At 40.9% G+C, this 23,216-nt stretch overlaps 1 pseudogene; it reads left to right on the top strand.

The window, feature by feature from the left end:
• The first annotated feature begins 3,505 nt into the window (after positions 1–3,505).
• On the top strand, positions 3,506–8,761 carry LOC109206324 (annotated as a pseudogene).
• Positions 8,762–23,216: the final 14,455 nt, after the last annotated feature.

Genomic DNA, 23,216 nt, shown 5'->3' with positions numbered 1-23,216 from the left:
TGGATCAAAACATAAGCAAGACAAGAACAATTTAAAACCTGTCAACTCTATAAGTCACATGAAAGGCTCATAGGCATATAATTTGAGTGTAATACTTAAGGGTAAATAGAAACACATGTTCTTAAAAGAAAACATATACATATTGGAATTCATTCAAGTACACCTATCATGATCAAGACTTAATCCTAATAACACAACCAAACAGAGGCTTCTATAGGGATGGTCTAGCATGAAAATTCAAGGCAAAACATGGTCAAGAGCTAATTCTGAGAAGATAACCAAATAGAAGTTCCTATAGGAAAGACTTTAGCATGAAAGTTTAAGGTAAAACAATTTGTGTATACAGTTCATAAGTATAACAAATCAATTAGCATGTATTCACCTAATTTCCAAGAGGTCATAGAGATTCTATAGGTCAATTACACATCGTGAGTACAACTATGTGTAACAAAGATCACCTTAGAGGTATTAGACTCAAGCAAACTCAACATTATTAGACATGGATCCTTAGAACAACACTTGACAATGAAACTGCAGCAAAGTACATAACACAGTACCATATTTGATTCACAAATTTCAGAGAGACATAAGTCATACTTTCCTATTTTAATAAGAGTTCAGACAGGAGTGGCATACAGAAAGCACATAAATACAAACAAGCGAAGAGATAATCTAAACATATTCATATAACAATCAAACTGTAGGATTCAATAGCACTAACTAGTTGCAAAGAGAAATGAGCAAACAATGAGGAAATCAGAGTTTCAGCAGTAGTTCAGTAGCAGTGATTGAAGGAGAACAATAAGAACCCCAAGGTCTCCAGTGCTTCACAGTCCACATACGCCAAAATGGGCTTCGAGCAGTGCTTGCACCGGAGGAGGCTTTTAAATGGTACCCAAGGTGGCCTGAGCTTCCAGCCGGCCAAGAACACGATTAACTATAATAGTATTTAGAGAATTAGAACAAAATAGAATCAACACGAGTGAGAGATATGATGACTAAAGTCTGTCCTACAGAAAAAATACCAATTAAATCATATAACAAAGGAAAGAATTACATGCAAACCAATTTTGAATCGGATTAGGGCAAACTGTACGTAAAAGGTCAATCAAGAATCCAGGCTTCTGGATGATTAAGGATTTACTCTTAAATGTACTAAACCATGATTCCGTGTAGAATCAAAGATCCAAAAATGCGATGAATCTTATCATTCGATACTTTCCATGTTCAGGCAAGTATCGTTAGGCTTTCACACAAATCTTGCCATAAATGGGCAACTACCACGGAAATGAGGAACCAAGAATGGTATTAACATCATAGTAGAACTACGATTCCAACCCAGGAAAGGAAAGGAAATATCATGTTAGCTAGGTTTTTGGAGGAGTAGGGTTTACATATGAGAGGACTTGAGGGCGGCTGGAGTGGGAAAATGGGCATTAGGGTTTGGTTAGCGGATATAAGGAATGGGACAGGGTTATTATGGGTTGCTGATCTCTAAAGATCAACGGTTGAGATTTTAAAAAGAGAAGTAGGGCAGATAGAGGGTCGTGGACGGGTATAGGGTATTGGGTTGATTGGTTTGAGACTCAGATGGGTAAGGTGGAGTGGGCTCAGATCTTTTGGACCATATTTCGTCCGAATTTCAGCCCTACATTGGGCCATAATTTAAAACACACGAAAAAATAAAAAAATAAAAAATAAAATTGTTAACAAAAAATAATAAAAATGTTACTTATGCAATTAACACTTTAAAAATATCAGACTATAATTATAAAATTATAAAGAATGCTATTATGACCTAAATTCATAATAAACATAATCATTGTAAAATATGGGCTATGATTTCAAAACAAAATGCAAATGGTATAAAAATGCAAATATAATAGTGTGAAATGATGTATAATACTAAAAAATATGCATAGGAATTTAGATAACTATTTTGGGCAACTAACCACTCAGAAATAATTTTAAAGGAAAGGAATAATAAATAAATATTTATCAATTAAAAATACAAGAATCAATTAGAAATTCTTATAATATGAATAAAATTATTTGTATAAACTTCCATGATAATAATTTGCTAAAAAGTGTTATGAAGATAATACATTAATATTTAAAATATGTCATGAAATAGTAGTGCAAGGAAATATTCTATAAATATTATTTAAACATATGTTATAAAGATACTAGCTAAGGCAAATTTGAGTATCAACAACTACCCTTCTTTATCCGAGAATAATGAAAGAATTATCGGGTAAAGAAATCAAGATGATAATCAATTTTTTGTGAATAGATGAGGATGGGATATGGATGTTAAAATATGGGGGCCGGATCCTGGTTCTTAAGCTGCTTACATATCCCTGGTTTTACAGGAATCACGTCGCATATATTTCTGGATCCAAAAGCAAATGAGGCCGATGAAGTCCTTGTGGAAAGACTACATGCTTTAAAGAATTATTTTTCTCTGGATAGGATGGTGTCGTGAACGGTTGGTATCATAGATGGAGAGTATAAATGACAATAATGTGGAATCGATCGTTACGGATGTGTGTGGTGATGTAATTGGGGACAGTTATGAAAATGAAGTGCTCATTATTGGCTGGTAGTTACTTGGAGATATTAAAGGAATGTGAATGTTTGAACGGAAACTGGAGCGAGAATTGCTCCCGTTTGGAGAACGGTTACCTTCCGAGTTACATGCAAAGCTTAAAATACAACGAATACGAAAGCATATACATAACATTTATGATATCATTGCTGCGAGTGAAAAAATTTAAACATGATGCAAATTCTCTTCGGACCATGGAAGTTGTCTTCGGAGGATGAGAATGATGTCCTTAGATCATGACATCATGGGCCATGAAATGTATATTTAAGGAATTCACAGTCCATGAAATGATATCCTCGGGCGATGAGATGGTGCCTTTGGACTATGACTCCTTTGAAAAATGATCTGCAACTTTGAGATCCTTGGGACATGGGATGTTATCCTTAGGCTATGAAGATGGTTCATATGGACTATGACGCTTTCAGATAATGTGGAGATATTGCAGCCTATTAAATTCAAGGATGTGGTGATACTTGACTATTTCACAAAGAAGATAAGCAATGCTCAGCCATATGTAGTTTACAAAGGCAGAATTTAGCCTTATGCAAGAATAAATGAAGGCAACGCCTAGCCTTGTGTGAGCCGGAGGTATAGCTTAGCCTCATGCAAGTATGAGGGCAGTTCTTGGACCTATGCAAGTGGAAGGGTCGTTCTTGACCCTAATGCGGATAGTGAGGGCGGTGCTTAGAACTATGCAGATGAAGGCAATGCTTAGCTTTATGCAATGATGGAGGCAGAGCTTAGCCTTATGCGAGTAGGAGGGCAGTGCTTAGCCCTATGAAAATGATGAGGGAAGTGCTTAACCCTATGAAGAGGAAGGCAATGCTTAGCCTTATACAATGATGGAGGCAAATCTTAGTCTCATAAATGAGGGCAGTGCTAAGCCCTATGCACGTAATGAGGGCAATGCTTAGCATTATGCAATTGATGGGGGCAGAGCTTAGCCTTACGCAAGTAGAAGGTAATTCTTAGCCTTATGCAATGATGGAGGTATAGCTTAGCCTTAAGTAAATGTGATAAAGAAAGCAATTCTTTGCTCGACACACTTAGGCTTGGTAGCATCTATCTATGTAAAGATAGCGGTCTTGTCGTATATCCTTTGCGGATACTTCTAATAATGTTGTGTCTGCTATACCTGCATTCAAAGAAAAATTGTAAGTCGAAGGGGGGGGGGGAGGTTGGTTTGTGTTTTTAATCCTTCATTCCTTACTTGCTTCTGACTTCGTTTTCTAAGCTTCACACTTATGTGCTTTGAGTTAGCCTGGGTGGCATTTGGCTATCACAAAAATTATGTTTTGAAAATATGCATTTTGTAATTGGTCAGTCGTAAAGAATGCAGTAATTTAAAATATGTGATAATGAATAAAATAGATACTTTTATTGAATCACAGACAGTGACACATTTTGAGACATTACAACGTCCTTATCCTATATAGGATGTTGAGGAACCGCATCGGAATTCGAATTTATGCCCTAGTTCTGATGGGTCATCCCTGATATATTCTGATAATTTGTTTTTGGCAACTCTTTGGTGAGATGATATTGGAGCTGATGAAATTCAAAGTTTGCCCCAATCTCCGACCACGAAGGAAAATGGAGATATTGTTATAATGTGACCGAACCCACAGTGTTGCCGACGTATCCCCTCTTATGTGGGAATCAGGTCAAGCATAGTTCATGTTACATCAAGAAGAAAGTGACAATACAATTTAGACATAATATCTTTTGACGACGTTCGAATTGATAGGTTTTGACCATATCTCTATATAAATTTTTTCTAGTATGAGTGATCCTCCTTTCAGTACTCGGTGAACCGTGTAAGTACCTTGCAAGTTTGGTGGGAATTTACCCTTTGCCTCATCCCGATGTAGAAAGGTCTGCTTCAGAACTAGTTGCCCTGATGTGAATTGTCATGTTCTAACCTTCTTGTTGAAAGACCTTGCCATTCTATTCTTGTAAAGTTGGACATGACACACTGCGTTCATTCTCTTTGCCGTCGATGAGAGCCAACTGATCAGATCGACTATGTACCCATTCTGCATTACTAAGTTCAGCTTTTGTATTATCCGTAGGGAAGGAATTTCTACCTCGGCGTGTATAATAGCTTCGGTACCATAAGCCAATAGATAGAGAGTTTCCCTAGTTGATGTTCGGACTGTAGTGCGGTATCCAAGCAAAGCAAATGGTAACTTCTCGTGCCACTACTTGTAGTTGTCTACAATCTTTCTTAGTATTTTCTTAATATTCTTGCTGGCAACTTCTACGGCTCCATGCATATGTGGTCTATATGCAGTGGAATTTTGGTGTTTGATCTTGAATATCTCGCACATGGTCTGCATCAGATCACTTTTGAGGTTGGCGGCATTATCAGTGATAATTGACTCCGACACCCAAAATCGGCAAACAATACGATGCCGAACAAAATCTGCTACGACCTAATTTGTTACGGCTTTGTAGGAGGCGACTTCGACCCATTTGGTGAAGTAATCAATGGCTACCAGGATAAATCTGTGTCAGTTGGAGGCAACAAACTCGATCAGGCCAATGACATCCAGGCCGCAAGCAACAAAAGGCCAGGCGAACTCGTCACATTGAGTTCATTAGGTGGAACTCACATTATGTCGACATGTACCTGACACTAGTGACATTTCTGTACGTACTTCATGTAGTTAATTTCCATAGTCATCCAAAAATATGCTGCCCTTACTATCTTATTGGCTAGAACGAACCCATTCATGTGAGGTTCGCATGTCCCGGTATGTCTCTCTTCGAGTTGTCTGGATGCTTCCTTGGCATCGACACATCTTAGTAATTCTACATCAGGAATTCTTCTGTACAGAATTCCTCTGCTCTAAAAGAAATTGTTATCTAACCTTCTTAATGTGCGCTTTTGAGTATGTGTAGAATTTTTCGGGTACTCTCCTTTTTCCAAATACTCCCTGATGACATGAAACCATGGATTCCCATCAAATTCTTCTTCAACATGGGCACAGTAGGTAGGCTGCTTGCGGATCTCTATTGGGATAGAGTCAATATAATTCTTATCCAGATGTTGTATCATGGAAGACAAGGTGGACAATGCATCCGCAAACTCGTTCTAAATTCGGGGAACATGCTTGAGTTCTATCTTTACACATATTTTGATCAATCCCTGCATGCAATGCAAGTATGGTAGTATCTTGGTGTTCTTGGTGGCCCACTCCCCGAGTACCTAATGTATCAACAAGTCTGAATCCTCGATCACCAATAGTTCCTAGATGTTCATGTCAATGTCCAACCTAAGTCCCATAATGCAAGCCTCATATTCCATTCGCCTGTTTGTGCCTCATAAAAAGAACTAGCAGGTTGATGGATCATTACCCTGAGGATATAACAAAATAAAAGCTCCCCCTATCTCGCATGATAAAGCAAAGAGAAATGAAAGATAAAGAATAGAAAAAAGATAGAATTTAACAACATTTATGGACACTATCTAATAGTAAGAAGTCTAAAAAAACAAATCTTTTTTATATACATTCGAACAACTGTTGGTCATATTGCTCTTTATCGAGAAATCGAAGAAGCTATACAGGGGTTTTCTCAGGCCTATTCATATGGTACCTAACGTAATTCTATGATACCCGTGGGACTTCAGGGCTCTCCGGTTTAGCTAGGTCCATAGTTCCGGAAGTTATACGCGAATAAAGATCGATAAAAGAAAGTTTTACAATCACCGACTCAAACCCATTGTCGAATTCTACTCAGCGGAATATGGAGGTACTTATGGCAGAATAGGCCAATCTGGTCTTTCACAATAAAGTGGTAGACGAAACTGCCATGAAATGACTTATTAGTAGATTAATAGATCACTTCGGAATGGCATATAAATCACATATCCTGGATCAAGTAAAAACTCTAGGGTTCCAACAAGCTACTGCTACATCCATTTCATTAGGAATTGATGATCTTTTAACAATACCTTCTAAAGGATGGCTAGTTCAAGATGCTGAACAACAAAGTTAGATTTTGGAAAAACACCATCATTATGGGAATGTATACGCGGTAAAAAAATTCGTCAATCCATTGAAATATGGTATGCTATAAGTGAATATTTGCGACAAGAAATGAGTCCTAATTTTAGGATGACTGATCCTTTTAATCCAGTTCATATAATGTCTTTCGCAGGAGCTAGAGGAAATGCATCTCAGGTACATCAATTAGTACGTATGAGAGGATTAATGTCAGATCCTCAAGGACAAATGATTGATTTACCTATTCAAAGCAATTTACGCGAAGGACTCTCTTTAACAGAATACATCATTTCTTGCTACGAAGCCCGTAAAGGAGTTGTGGATACTCCTGTATGAACATCAGACGCTGGATATCTCACTCTCAAACTTGTTGAAGTAGTTCAACACATTATTGTACGTCGAACGGATTATGGCACCTCCTGGGGTATTTCTATGAGTCCTCAGAATGGGATGATGCCGGAATGGATTTTTATCCAAACATTAATCGTCGTGTATTAGCAAATGATATATACATGGGCCCGTGATGTATTACCACTAGGAATCAAGACATTGGCATTGGACTTGTAAACCGATTCATAACCTTTCGGGCACAACCAATCTCTGTTCAAACTCTAGTGGAAAAGTTGACTGATAAGTCACCCTTACTGCCACTCTACAGAACCGTACATGAGATTTTCACCTCATACGGCTCCTCATTCAATTCTTTCAAATTCATTGGATCCTTTCCGCGTTCGAGAATCCCCCCTTCTTCCACTCTACCCAGAAGAGGAACTAGGACCAATTTAGTCACGTTTTCATGTTCCAATTGAACACTATCCATTTTTGATTATTTTCAAAGGATAAGATTATTCTCTTTACGAAACATATGCGGATCCAATCATGATCTTATATATAAGAAGAACAAAAGATATTTCTTGATCAATCCCTTTGCCCCTCATTCTTCAAGAATAAGGAAGATCCTTTTCAAGTTTGAATTTGTTCATTTGGATCTGGGTTCTTCTACTTCATATTTATTTAATATGAATATTTTCCATCTTTTTTTTATATCATTCCTTAAGTCCGATGGGTTTGATCCTGTAGAATTTGACCCATTTTCTCATTGAACGAAAGGTACGAAATAAATCAGATTGATAAAAGTACCATGTAAAATGTTAGTGTATGGGAATCTGATCTTGGTAGACACCGGATAGTGTTGGCTGGTTTCTGATACCAAGACATCTCCGATGCCTACTCCTTTGAGATTTGCAGCCCCATTGAAATACAATCTCCAACCGTCATAAGCTTCAGTGATATCCTCCCCTATGAATGATACCTCCTCATTGGGAAAATATGTCCTTAATGGCTTGTATTCACCACCCACAGGATTCTCATATAGGTGATCGGCACATGCTTGCCCCTTCACTGCTTTCTAGGTCACGTAAACAATGTCGAACTCACTTGGCAGTAACTCCCACTTCGCCAACTTTCTAGTAAGCATAGGTTTTCGAAAAATATACTTTAAAAGATACATTCTCTATATGAGGTATGTGGTTTATGCCCACAAATAGTGCCTTAACTTCTAGGCTATCCATGTCAAGGCACAACAAGTACGCTCCAATAAACAATACCGAGCTTCATAGGGTGTGAACTTTTTTTACTCAAGTAGTATAAGTCTTTCTCTTTCCTTTCAGTCTCATCATGTTGTCCCAAGACGAATGCTCCGTCCAACACTGACAAGTGCAGCAGTAGAGGCCTCCAAAGCTCTGGTGAAACTGCCTTTCTGGGCAATACTCTTGTTGTCTGAGGTGCTTCTTTATTATGTACCTACTTCTTGCCTTTCTTACAACCCTTAGCACTAGCTTTAGGTGATAGATTAGCTTCCCTTGCCACTTCTTTAATGTTGCCAGCAGTTGCTTCATCATCTCCTTCCTCTTCAAATTGTTTTTTCTCTACCAAAGCATTTTGTACATCTACATGTGTGATATTGTGTGTAACAATGTATGAAGTATTTGATTAGGGATCTTCAATGGCACATTAATCTGCAATTGCATGGGTTGGCCAGTTCCTGAAGCACATACCATTATCATTGCCTAAATGGCTCCTAAATGTGTAGGTACTATGGCATGTTCAACCTGGCAATGTGGAGGAATGGTTGCATCCTTAAGCCCTTAGAAATCTGCTCAACATCACCCAATTTATCCACCTAGCTAGCCTCCTTAAATTGTAGATCATAAGCAAACTCTAGATTAGGGTTTACTGTTCCATGAAAATAGTTTTTACTGTTTCATTGGATTCAGGGATCATGCCTTCAGCGGTTTGCCTGTGTGACCCTTCTCTAAAACATTTCCGGGAACATCATTCACATGTTCAACACCTTCAAACTCCATTAGATCAGCTGGCATTGATGATAAAACCTTGACAGTTTTGCTAGTGTTTACTATTCCATTGGTCTGTTTCTTCCTTGTGACTTCAAAATCTGCCCCCTTTGTGATTTTATCTTCATCTACTGATCCTTTATCCACTCCGGTTGGCCTCTTTGAATGATGAATCTTAGATCCATGGATATCTTTAACCCTAGTTTGCTGAATACTAGGGTTTACTGTAGCATTATGATAAACATTGTCTGCCTGCTTTTCCTGTATGGTATGCCTTCGATCCTTGCCATTGGCACTAATAGTAGCAATATAATTCTCCTCCATGAGCCCAACTTCATCACTCCATAATGAATTACCATCATTTGTTGCACTAGTAACATTAATTTCCTTTGAGGAGTCTTCAATCGTTTGTGAGGGTTCTTCCTGGCATGATTGGTTCATAGTTACATTTATAGCTTCTTTAGTACTCCCAAAACTTCTATAAACCCAATCCATAGTTATTTCCTTGTTTTCAATCACCCCAATCCTTCAGAACTAGGATTCGAGTTTCCAGCCGTAGCCATATTAGGACGCCTAGTTTCCTTAGGATTGGAGCTTGATTTTTGTGCCTTCACCACTTTTTGTTTCTCCAATTCCTTATTAGACTCATCTTCCTTGCCATCATGATCATCAAAGCTACTTGATCCTCCTCTTTCACTTCTAATGCATCAATATAATTCCTTGTTGCTACTATATCTTCCTTGTTCTTCCTCTTTAATTTGTCAACCTCATTCTCCTTTGCATTATCAATTATATATCCCCTCTTGTCTCTTTGATGCCTATTATGTCTTATTTTCATCCATTGTTTCTTTGCAATGTTAGTAATAGGCTTCCCAACAACTTTACCACTTGTTAGGACCTTGGGAGTGGCAGCTGCAGTGCCCACAACTTCCTTTCCCTTACTTTGATCATGAAGAACTTCATCAAATCTCATGTGTAGTTCAGGATGAATTACCCAGCAATCCAGCTCATTGTGACCTTGTTCTTACATGTTTTATAATATTTTGGCATGTAATCATACTTAATATTGATCCACTTTGATTCCTCAGGTCATGTTGCATCTTCATCTTCCACAATTTTAATTCTTTTAGGAAATTTGGCTAATAAGTTCACCTCAATCTTCACCTTTGCACAACAAGGTCTAATACCATTTTGTGTAGCTAAGTCACCAGGTAAAGGTCTTCCTACTGCACTAGCCAAAGATAACACAAATTCCTTACCAAAGAAATTAGGTGGCAGCTCTGGGAAGCTAATACAAGCAATGACAATGGGGGTTTCTTTTTCACGCTTCCACTAAGGGTTCCACTTCGTACACCTCATCTGCCACATCTCACCTTGAGCTTTGAGATAAAGACAGCTTGGATAGTAGATGAACATAATCTTCCATCAAAGACGGCTTGATCAAGACATGATTATCTAATTAAGCCAACTAAACAAGCACCTTTAAGCACACACTGAATGGGAATAACTTTATGTAATTCATTGATAACTAGCTTCCCATACGAAAATTTTCCAAGAGCTGCAAATTGTAATTCCTGTTGAATGATAGATTGCTTCATTTCAGTCTTCTTCCATCTAATTATAGGTTCACCATGGAGATATTCTGTCACGACTCCGAACCGATGGGCCGCAACGAGTGCCCGAGTCTTACATGTCAAACACTCCTAAGCATGCGTCTAAGATATAAACCTGAATAACATCTGCTGAATTACGAGAATAATATACATGAAGGAAACCTGCCCAAAAAGGCATACATACATATATGTGCAATATACGTAAGGCGAGCCAACAAGGCTGCTATAGACAACTATATACCTCAAAACTGGAAGCCGGCAAGGCCACATACAATCCAACTAGGCATACTGTCTACAAACCTCTAATAGAAATATAACTGTACAAAGACGGGACTGAGCCACGTCATATATATATATATATATATATATATATATATATATATATATATATATATATATATATACATACATATATATATATATATATATATACATAAACATATCGTACCAAAATCAAAATCAGCTCCGGATCAAGTGGAGCACATCAACTCTCGCTGATCAAGGATCCTAAGAAGGGGGACCGTCAGCTTGCCTACCTGCACCTGCATGCATGAACGCAGGCCCTGTGAAACAGGGCGTCAGTACGAAAAATGTACTGAGTGTGTAAGGCATGAAAATCAGTACGTAAAAGACATAGATGAAACATGGAATAAAGAAATCTATCTTTAAATCTGAATAACTTTGTAAATTCTGAAACATTTATAATGTCATGCACGTGCGTATAAATGTTGTGTCATGCATAGGTATGGGTGTACATAATATCATTAAGCCACTGAGGGCATCCCATCATATCGTCTCGGCCACTGTGGGCAACATCATCAACATATACAACCTGATTAGGTGGTGGTGCGTATATAACGACGTAACCTTTTTCCCATATCCCATATATATATATATATATATATATATATATGCGTATATAACGCCATCTGGTCATGGGTCAATGTACATATATAAATGAATGAAATGCATGAAAAATATGTAATAATCTCAATATTCCTCCGGATGAACTTTTTCAACTGCGTATTATTTTGAGACCCATGAATAGAAGATATAACAATATGTCACATGGGGAATCAATAACAAAGAGACCCCTAGTATTTCTGTGAATAGAGTCGTAGGAAAACTGTGCGTTTGCTCGTTTCTTCTGTATAACTTGGACCATGCCTAAAAGAAAGAAGGGATGACCTTAACATACCTGGAGTAGGATTCTTGGCGAAGATTGCACCGTACTCTTTTGTAACCACAAAATTTTGATGGAATTACGCTTCTATTCCTTGAAGTATTTTGAACGTAATGAAGCTTCCGTTTTCTGAAGTTTTTTGGAACGAATTAAGCTTCTTCTCCTTGAAGCCTTTGAACTAGGAAAGATAGAATATGTCTCTTACCTAAGGATTTTGACGTTTTTGATTTCGTTTTGTCCAAATGAATGGAACAGACCTTTTAATTGTTAAATTCCATTATTCCTAGGTAGCCACATAGGAATATATGGCTACTTAGTCACTTTCTAGATTTGTGGCTTCTTGCCACATTTTGGGGGTGTAATTGATTAATTTTTATCCACTTACTAGTTAATTGGGTAATGTCCCGTTACTCAGTAATTAACTAATTATCCACATAATTTAAAATTGCCTCAAATTACTTAAAATTCTATTTATTTTTAATATACTTTATACATCATACTATCACGGTCATATGGTACCTTGTATGGTACTAGTTCATAATTATCGGGTATTATCACTCGACCCGTATTTTATCCCAAATTGGCCACTTTCAACGAAACTCGTTTTCTTTAATTCGTGTACCCTTTATCCTTCTTGACACTTACTTAATGCTTGTTATAATTAGCGTAAATACGTTAACCTCAAGATAATCTCATCCCCAAGACTACGTCGATTAACTGAAGATGAAACTTTTAACGTACGAAAATACGAGATGTAACATCCTTCCCCCCTTAGAAACATTCATCCTCGAATGTTCAACTCCCCGAGATCTATATAACTTTTGGCAGGGTCGCCCTTTTAACAACACTACTACCAACTCTCCCTGTAGAAGCTTAATAATCCAATGCCACACAGGACCACAATCATCAATAATGACAATGGCCTCACACGACCAATAACAATAACTAACACAAGAATTCGTACACGTACCTTGAGGTTATGACGTCTCAGTCGGATCCTTCTTCGGAGGAGGAAATAAGTAGGGATATCTAGATTTCATGTCTTCCTCGGCTTCCCAAGTCATTTCTTCCACATTGTTGTTCCTCCAAAGTACTTTTACGGAGGCTACCTCCTTATTCCGTAGCTTGCGGATTTGTCAGTCTAGGACGGCAACCGGAATTTCCTTGTAAGACAAGTCCTCTGTAATTTGTACATCATCTGTGGGTACCACTCGGGTAGGATCGCCAATGCACTTCCGTAACATAGATACGTGAAAAACCGGATGGACAGACTCCAATTCCGAGGGCAAGTCTAACTCACAGCTACTTGGCCCACTCTCCGAATGATCCTATAAGGCCCAATACACCGTGGGCTAAGTTTGCCTTTCTTGCCAAATCTCATCACACCCTTCATAGGTAACACCTTTAAGAATACCTGTCATTAACCCCGAACTCTAAATCTCGTCGCCGCGTGTCAGAATATGACTTTTGACGACTTTGAGCTATCACCAGTCGATCCTGGATAAGCTTTACTTTTTCTATGGCTTGCTGAACTAGGTCTGGCCCATGTAATCCCGATTCTACAACATCAAACCACCATATAGGCAACCTACACTCCCGTCCGTAAAGAGCTTCGTATGGAGCCATCTGAATATTGGAATGGTAGCTATTATTATATGCAAACTCAATAAGCAACAGATGATCATCCCAGCTACCTTTGAAGTCTATTACACAAGCTCGTAACATATTCTCAATTGTCCGAATAGTACGCTCAGCCTGTCCGTCTGTCTGGGTATGAAATGATGTACTAAGACTTACTTGAGTCCCCAATCCTTTTTAGAAGGATCTCCAGTAGTTAGCTGTAAATTGAGCTCCTCTATTCGAGATAATAGATATAGGGACACCATGCAGTCGTACTATCTCCTTAATATAAAGCCTTGCATAATCCTCTGAGAAATATGAAGTTCTAACGGGCAGAAAATGGGCTGACTTTGTAAGCCTATCAACAATCACCCATATCGAATCAAACTTACGCTGGGTACGAGGTAAGCCTACGATGAAATTCATATTGATTACTTCCCATTTCCAAGTCGGAATCTCCATAGCTTGCAATAACCCACTGGGTTTCTGATGCTCAATCTTAACCTGCTGACAGTTAGGACACTGAGCAACAAACTCCGCTATATCCTTTTTTATTCCGTCCCACCAATACACTTCCCTGATGTTTACCTTAAAAATGGTAACTACAATTATATTTAATTTTGTGGTTCTAAATATACGAGATTTATTTTAATACTAGCTGATAGGCAATAGACGCTAAGTGTAAGCAAAGGCAATAAGAAATGCAAACCAATAGGGTCACAAGGCTGGGCCTCGAGCTGGCTGGAGCAGGGCCTCGAGGTCTAGGTAGGGCTAATAGCAATAAACAGTTGATGAAGAATCAATGACAATGAGGGCCTTAAAGATGGCCTTTTACGGTTAATAATGAGCAATAAATGAAGAACAATAAATGAACAATGAATGAACAATGAAAGAATAAGCAACAAATGTGTAGAACAATTGTTAAAGCAAAGAGAGCCGAGAGTGTTGTATTGTATTCAATATGTTGTGTGTTCATCCGATCCCTTTACATGATGACAAGGGTCCCCTTTATATAGGAGGGGTGAATCCCAACACAGTACATGTCTAATAAATGACGAAGAAAAATGCTACTAGTACAGCTGTACAACAGCTCAGTATGGATTTGTACTATTCTTGTAGACTATGTCAGTCCTCATCGCGTGCCCTCGGGGGTTTCCCGCCTTTCCATGATGATCACTAGCTTGTGTTGCTCCAGGATTGACCTTTGGTATGCCCCCTCGAGGGAAGTACCTCGGAGTCCACCTTTGAATTCCACTTCAAGCTCCTCGAGGTCGGGCGTGGAGTGCCACAGTAGTCCCAAAGTTGAACTCTCCAATTTTGGCCGTATACAGATAGTTCCCGCGTTTCTTAGAATGAAAAGATAAGAAACGATCTTGAATTTGATTTTCTTGAACCTCTCTATGATGACGTCCACTTGTGATGTAGGCGTTCGAAACGTCCCGTCGGTTCATTCCCCCAAAAGGGCATCAGATTCTTCCCGTATCAGAAGATATGTGCACTGTAAATCGCTGCTCATCTCTCTTAACTTCAACCTGGTGTGGCGCTTCTCTCCTTTTGCTTTCCATGGAGTGAGGTGGCACTATCTACTAACTTTTGCATCCCACACCGGTGCAATATCTCAAGAAATGGCTTTACAACAGTAGTGCTGACGAGACCCGTACTCGCCAAGCTTTTCACGAGGCCACAATTTTCCTTGCTTGTCAAAAGCTTTTGCTCTTTGATAGGCTATTGCCTTTTCTTCATCTATTGCTACTTTGGAGGAGGTTCTCGAAGACAACGTTCTAAAGGTCAAAATGAAGTCCCTGAGAGAAAGGTTCTCGAGGATGGTGCCCTTGAGGACGATCCCTCGAAAGTAGATTAGGCCTTTGGCTGTTGTTTTTTGCTTCTTTGTTTCTGTGTAAGGGCCCTTCGTGGGCTTTGTAAAGCATCTTTTATAAGAATTTCTTCGTTTTGTCTCTGACTTGTGTTGACCTCCATTCTTCTTTCGTTTGTGAAAAATCCAAGTGTACGACTCTAACGATTGGTCCGAGCACCGGTTCTGGAATATAATAATAATAAACCCTTAGGTTTTTATTTGATCAATATGACGCTTTTTAAAGTCCTTTGCTATTCCTCGGACTAAGCTCGAATTGATTTGATGCGAACTCAGGTCACCGAGATTTCCGAGTCCGAGTTGAGTGAGAACTATGTCTCGATTCTCGAAATACAACTAGCATTTTTGGGCTTCATTGGTGGCCCTCGAGCGAGCATTCTCTCGAACTTCAAGTAACCTTTGGATTCAACAGTTGGGTGAACGTTCGCTCGATCATATAAAAATAAAGATAGCCCTAAGGCTTTTGCAAATAGTCCTCGAGTGAGAGCCTGCTCGAACTCGGGTAGCCCCGATTTGAGTGAAAATTTGTTTGAACTTGAAAATAAAGATAGCCCAAGGTTTTATACATAGTCCCTGAATGAGAACTGGGTCGAACTCAGGTAGCCCTTGGGCTTAAAATAATCGAGAGAGAGTTTGGTCGAACTTGAGATGAAGATAGCCCTGAGGCTTTGTTAATAGTCCCTGAGTGAGAGCCTGCTCGAACTCGGGTAGCCCTGAATTGAGTGAAAATTTGTTTGAACTTGAAAATAAAGATAGCCCTAAGGCTTTACACATAGTCCCCGAGTGAGAACTGGCTCGAACTCGGGTAGCCCTTGGGCTTAAAATAATCGAGAGAGTGTTTGCTCAAACTTGAGATGAAGATAGCCCTGAGGCTTTGTTAATAGTCCCCGAGTGAGAACTGGCTCGAACTCGGGTAGCCTTTGAGCTAAAAATAGTCGAGAGAGCGTTTGCTCGAACCCGACTCGTAGACTGTTCTTCAATAATTTCCGACAGTTTGGTTCTTTAATAATTAGTCTGTATAGCCCCCAACTTTATCGAGGTAGCCTGATTAAGCTAAAACGTCGATCCCCGAAGGCCTTTTATACTAGCATCGATGAAGACAAGGACCAAGGGTGGATGAGCCGCTTTGTCCGAGTCAGGACCTCAGACCTGATCCCTGCTGAGAGAATGCCATTCCTTGAGAAATGGAATATAAATCGTAAGTAAACATGTTCCGCTGTTCGGATACCTTTTCTTGACTTTGTATTAACTTTCTTCGATGATACAACTGTCGAGTGGTGCCCCGGTGCTGTCAACGATCTCCCGGGCTAGGTCCGACGACTTGATTCGATCTGCCCATATGCTAAGCTCGTGTGGCGCGATCTGGCTAAGACCCGTTGGGAGGCCAAAAATCATGGTGAGTTTTTATCTTCACTCATACTTGAGCTCTTTAGAGAAGATATCTCTCGCTAGTACCCTCATCCTTTGTGCCTATGCAGGCCTTGGAGAGGCTGTTTTGATGAGGAAATCCCCGCCTGGGGAAGCAGATACCCCGAAGCCTGCTAAGGAGAAAAAGAGAAAGAAGAAATCACCGGCCGGGTCCCCGAAGCCAAAAAAGGATAAAGTTCAAAAGCCCAAGGCCGATTCAGTGGCCTCAACTCGGGAGGCGGCCGAAAGTCTTTGTGTCGAGGGTGAAGAGACTGATGACTGCCCGTTGGTACTTAGGGGGAGAAGAAGTGCTGCTGCCTCGAAATCTACTAAGCTGAAGGTGACTGAGCCGGAGGCTGTTGGAACTGAGGCCGCCGAGGTGGTCCCGACCCGAACTGAGGGAATTGTTAAAGGGGGCTTAGACGAAGTCCCCGGGCCGACCAACGACCAAAACACATCGGGTGCCAAGGGGCACCTGGTTGATGAACCCAAAGAAACCAATGATGAAGCCCCTCGTAGGAGGGAGAGGGCCCCCGTCGACCCAGTCGAGGTGATCAGCATAGATGAGCCTCTGCCGGGCCCATCATTCTCTCCTGGGCAAATACGGGATACCCAAGGTATGAAAACTCCCATCGCGGGGGCATCCCCTGGGGAGAATGGTATGTTTGAAGTATATTTTGTTGGGGTTAAGGAAGGCCCCGATATCAACGCCCCATTGATCTTTGAAGAAGACGAGAAGCTTCGACAATAGGTAATCTTGATTTGACCGCTGTATTTTGAGTTCCGATTCTTGCTTTTCCGACTCTCTTCTTCTGTGTTTTCAGGCCTTAATGCTCTCCAACCAAGCCTTTTCCAAGTCGCAAGCAGAGTTGGCTCGTTGTTAGGACGAATTTAGGAAGCTCGTTTCTGAATTGGACGAACTTAAGGCCCTTCATGCCCAAAAGGAGGGGGGGAGCAAGGTGACCTTCGAGCTTATTTGGAGAGGATATCTCGAGATCGGTCCGATCTGGATGAGCAGGTAATACGACCTTCGTGGGCTCATTTTGGTGCTTCAGTCAATTGAGTGTTTGATACCTTAATTTGACTTTTTCAGCTCAAGCAAAAAGATGATCTAATGCGAGAGGAGCTTAGAGTCAGAGATATCAAAATCCTTGGGCTGAAGTAGCGCATGGATGAGGTGTCTTCCGATAAAGAAACTCTTCGAGAGAAGCTGACCTCGGTTGAGTTCCAACTTCAAGGGGCGAGGGGAGAAAGCCGCAAGTACAAAGATCTCCATGCTGAACTAGTTGCTGAGCTATCTGCAGCTAAGTCCGAAGCCGCTGCGCTCATGTCCTCATACCGAAAGGATGCTACTGCTGCAAATGCTCGAGCCAGGAAGGTGTACGAAGAGGTCGAGCTTAAACTGTCCCGAGCCTTGGAATATGCCCGATTAAGATCTTGGAGATAGGCTTTCGAGGATGTATATGCAGGGGCATCGATTTGTCTACCGAGATCGAGAGGATGAAGGCCCTAGAGAAAGAATCGACAACTCTTCTTTCTTCCGATGATGGTTCAGCCAGTGGATCGCCTATGGCTCGGAGGATGATGAAGATGATGGTGAAATCCCCGAGGGGGAGGGGGGCGTCGATATTCCAGGGGTCGAGGGCCAGGCCGTTAAAGGCACAACTTCCGAGGGAGCTTCATCTGGTCAAGTAACCCCGTTGGTATATTAGATTTTCATTTGTTCCTTTTTTGTGTAAGGGCTCCAGGCGTGATCCTTGTAAATACGTCTTCGTGAAACTTTACCATATATATATATATATGGATTTTTGCTTTTCGTCATTTCTTGTTTTCCCTTTACCTTTTTGGAACAAAATTTTGATGCTTGTCGATAACCAGTTCGGTGTGTCAGACTTATGATATAAACCCCTCAGGTTTTCATGCTCGATGAATGATTGACAATGGTCGACCGTTCGGTGTTCAATCCGCGAGTCAAATTTTGACTCGTGCTTATTGACCCTTAGGTTTTCAACATATTGGCCTCTAGGCTGTTTAGACTGGCCCTTAGGATCTTACACATTGGCCCTTAGGCTCTTTTTAGATTGGGTCGATGCGACCTCTAATATGGCTATAGTTTTCCCTCATTTTGGATAAAGACTTTTGATTATTCCTTGGCATGTTTTATGTTCGTCCGACTCTTCGACGGCTCAAAAGAGAACCTCGATTATGAGTCGATATGTGACGATAGCTGAGTACCTCGAGAGGCTCGCTCGAAGGTTGATTTTTGAAACCTTTTCATCGAAGGCTGATTGTTTTCGAAGCCTTTTTATTATTCGGAGCTGATATTATCGAAGCTCCTTTGCTTATGCCGAGGGTAGCCTGATTAACCAGTTCTTTTCGAAGTATTTTTGAAGTAATTAGAAACCTTTAGCTTTATGGCGGCAGTCGGACGTCTCCGAGCCGCATTAATTTGGCCGTAGCCTTTTAGTTTGACCGTAGTCTTTATGTTTGGCCATAGCCTTTAGTCCCCGTGTGTGGTGACCTTGGCGTCTATATCGAGGGTATGCCTTTTTAGGGGTCTTATAAGTTCGATATATAGCCTTGGCCTTAATATCGGGGTTATGCCTTTTTAAGGTCTTATAAATTTGAGTATGCCTTGTTGAGGTCTTATAAATTTGAGTATGCCTTGTTGAGGTCTTATAAGCTCGGTATTGCCTCATTGAGGTCTTATGAGTTCGGTATTGCCTCATTGATGTCTTATGAATTCGGTATTGCCTCATTGAGGTCTTATGAGCTCAGTCATGTCTTGTTGAGGTCTTACAGATTTGATGTTGCCTCTTTGAGGGCTTATTAGCTCGAAGTTGCCTGATCAAGGTCTTACGAATTTGAGTTTTTGATGGCCCGATGAACTAACTGTTGATGACAGTCCCCGAGTGTTCGAGAGTTTCTGGCCTTTGAGCCGTCTTATGTGAAAGTAGTGAACTTCATTGAGGCACAAAGTGTTTTGATAAGCAAAGGGGGCTTCCTCAATTACTTGATATATGCATATATGTTATTTGTCTTTGGAGGCTCGACTATTCTTCATGGACACGGTTCATTTGGCCGTTTGTCCAAATACAACATTCTCCTATCGAGGTCCTCCTAGGCGTAGTTCGGTTTCTTACAAGGGGTGACCTCCTGGGGTGATGCCCCCCCAGTATTTGAGGTTGATTGAAGAGAAGCCTTGAATACTTGATAAGTTCTCCTTAGGTAGCACATGGATGTTGCCTCGTTAAAAACCTCACTGGTAAAACCCGTTCGGGATAAAATCCGGTCTAAGGGAAAAAGAGCGCAACATATACTTTAAAACCCAAGGTCTTCGAGCTGGAGGGCGCTTCGATTCCTCTCAATCGAACACCTGCAATAAGTTAGTATAAAACATAAATGAAAGGGGAGAGGGTTTGTACCTTAATGATGGATCGAGCCTCGATAAATTTCAATTGCTTGTTTCAGGGACGAGGCATGGTCTTTTATTCACTCGTTCGATGTAGCCGATAATGTAGGTTGTGGTTGCTGCCTGATTGTTTACTTGACTTTTGGCTTCTTTGATTTAGAGGGCGTCGATGTCGGTGCCATGTCGTGCACCGCGAACATCTCTCTTGCTGCGTGCTGCTCCCCGTATACTGCTTTTACGCCGTCCTTGGTTGGAAATTTCATCGTTTGATGAAGGGTAGATGGTACTGCCCTCATACTGTGTATCCACGGCCTTCCAAGTAAGGCATTGTATCTCATTTCACCTTCGATGACATGAAACTTGGTATCTTGGATTGTACCAGCTACGTTGACCGGGAGGATAATTTACCCTTTTGTTGTCTCGCTTGCCATGTTGAATCCATTGAGGACTCGAGAGGCGGGTACAATCTGGTCGAGCAGTCCTAGCTGCTCCACCACCCTCGACCTGATTATGTTGGCTGAGCTACCTGGATCCACGAGCACACGTTTAATTTGAATGTTATTCAAAATAAAAGAAACTACTAGTGCGTCATTGTTAGGCTGAGATAAGGTCTCGATGTCCTCTTCGCTAAACGTGAGAGCATCCTCTGGTATGTAACTCCAAGTTCACTTTTCCCTGGTGATGGATATTTTTGTCCATTTGAAAATGGGTCCCTGTGGTGCGTCGACTCCTCCGACGATCATGTGGATGATATGCTGTGGTTCTTATGGTTTGTTTTTCCTGTTTGCCTCTCTTTCCCGAAATTGGTTTTAGCTCGGTCACTGAGGAATTCTCGAAGGTGCCCTTCGCTAATCAGTCGGGTTACCTCTTCCCGAAGCTTCCTGCTGTCCTCGATCTTATGACCGTGAGTGCCGTGATATTTACATGTCAAGTTAGGGTTCCTTTATGAAGGGTATGATAGCACGGGTTTTGGCCACCTGGTATCTTTGATTTTACCTATGGCCGATACGATGCCCGAGATACCGATGTTGAAGTTGTACTCAGATAGCCGAGGTGCCTCTGCCAGCCCAGTGTGCCTATCGAACCCGACTTTACTCATGAGTCCCTGAGAATTTTGACCTCGATCTATCCTTCGATCGCCTCGAGGCACGTTACTCCTTGGTGCGTTTCTTCGATATTCTACATACGACTGATATCTTTCCTTGTTTGATCTTGACTCCCTTTCTGTGAACCTTTGTTCCTTTGTTAAGAGTCTGCTGGGATATACTGAGCCCGAAGGGGCTCCTAATTGGTCGTCTTCGACCCTGATCTTCGATTGGTACCTGTTGTGCTTGCAACATCTCAAAAATGACATGAAGGCTAACTTTTCTTTCCTCCCCGCACACACTTTCGTTGGTATGAGAGCTCACATCGACATGTACAGCGTTGCGTGAGTTTACATCGATGGGGATTTATGCTGGTGCCACCCCTGGGTTTTGCGGTGGTACACCGACATCTGCACCGTTCTCTCCATGAAGCTTAATGCCGTCATTTTCGCGTGCATTTTCTGAGTTAGACATTTTTTGACCTGAAATAAGAGATTCTTGGACAAGAAAAAGTGTCAAGAATAACTTGTGTTTTCAGAAAACTAGCACTAAAACAATCAGTATTATTCTTAGCCCCACGGTGGGCGCCAAACTGTTTACCTTGAAAATGGTAACTACAATTATATTTTATTTTGTGTTTCTAAAAATACGTGACTTATTTTAATACTAGTTGTTGGGCAATAGATGCTAAGTGTAAGCAAAGAAAATAAGAAATGCAAACCAATAGGGTCACAAGGTTGGGCCTCGAGCTGTCTGGAGCAGGGCCTCGAGGTCTAGGTGGGGCTAATAGAAATTAACAGTTGATGAAGAATCAATGATAATGAGGGCCTCAAAGATGGTCTTTTGCGGTTAATAATGAGCAATAAATGAACAATGAATGAAGAACGAAAGAATAAGCAATAAATATGTAGAACAATTGTTAAAGCAAAGAGAGCAGAGAGTGTTGTATTGTATTCAATATGTTGTATGTTCATCCGATCCCTTTACAAGATGACAAGGGTCCCCTTTATATAGGAGGGGTGAATCCCAACACAGTATATGTCTAATAAATGACGAAGAAATGCTACAGGTACAGTTGTACAACGGCTCAATACGGATTTGTACTATTCTTGCAGACTCTGTCACTCCTCATCGCGTGCCCTCGGGGGTTTCCCGCATTTCCATGATGATCACCGACTTGTGTTGCTCCGGGATTGACCTTCGATATGCCCCCTCGAGGGAAGTACCTCGGAGTCCGCCTTCGAATTCCACTTCAAGCTCCTCGAGGTTGGGCGTGGAGTGCCACAGTAGTCCCAAAGTTGAACTCTCCGATTTTGGCCGTATACACCTGATATCACGATACATCTTTGTCTCTCCTAGATGGATAGAATAATGAGAATAGTGAGTTTCTCCCATAACCTGCCGACGTAGCCCTGCAACATTAGGCACACATAATCGCCTTCGATATCTGAGGACCCCATCTTCTGTAATTTCAAACGGTGTCTTCTCCTTCTGAAGGGTGGTATCCCTATAATGAACTTACACAGGATCCTTGCACTGGCATTCCTTTACTTTAGTTACTAAAGAGGATGTTGCCGTATCCTGAATAGTAATTCCAATATCACCTGAGTCCAGTAACCGAACTCCAAGATTAGCTAGCTGATGAACCTCATGGGCTATTCCCCTCTTTTCTGGCTGTAAATACGACATGCTACCCATAGATCTACGGCTGAGGGCGTCGGCTACTACATTCGCCTTCCCCGGATGGTATAAAATATCAACGTCATAGTCTTTATGTAGCTCCAACCATCTCCTTTGACATAGATTCAATTCCTTTTGCTTGAAGATGTACTGGAGGCTCTTATGATCCATATAGATATCAACATGAATGCCATACAAGTAGTGCCTCCACATCTTTAGTGCATGAATCACCGCGACTAACTCTAAATCATGGGTCGGGTAGTTCTTCTCGTGCTTTCTTAGTTGTCTAGAAGCATAAGCCACAACCTTACCATGCTGTATCAGCACACAACCCAACCCAATACCTGAAGCGTCAGAATAGATAACGTAAC

The sequence above is a fragment of the Nicotiana attenuata genome, unplaced genomic scaffold, assembly GCF_001879085.1.
Source record: "Nicotiana attenuata strain UT unplaced genomic scaffold, NIATTr2, whole genome shotgun sequence".
Classification (NCBI taxonomy): domain Eukaryota; kingdom Viridiplantae; phylum Streptophyta; class Magnoliopsida; order Solanales; family Solanaceae; genus Nicotiana; species Nicotiana attenuata.
Note: the sequence above shows the minus strand (reverse complement) of the source record. Positions and strands in the feature narration are given on the sequence as shown.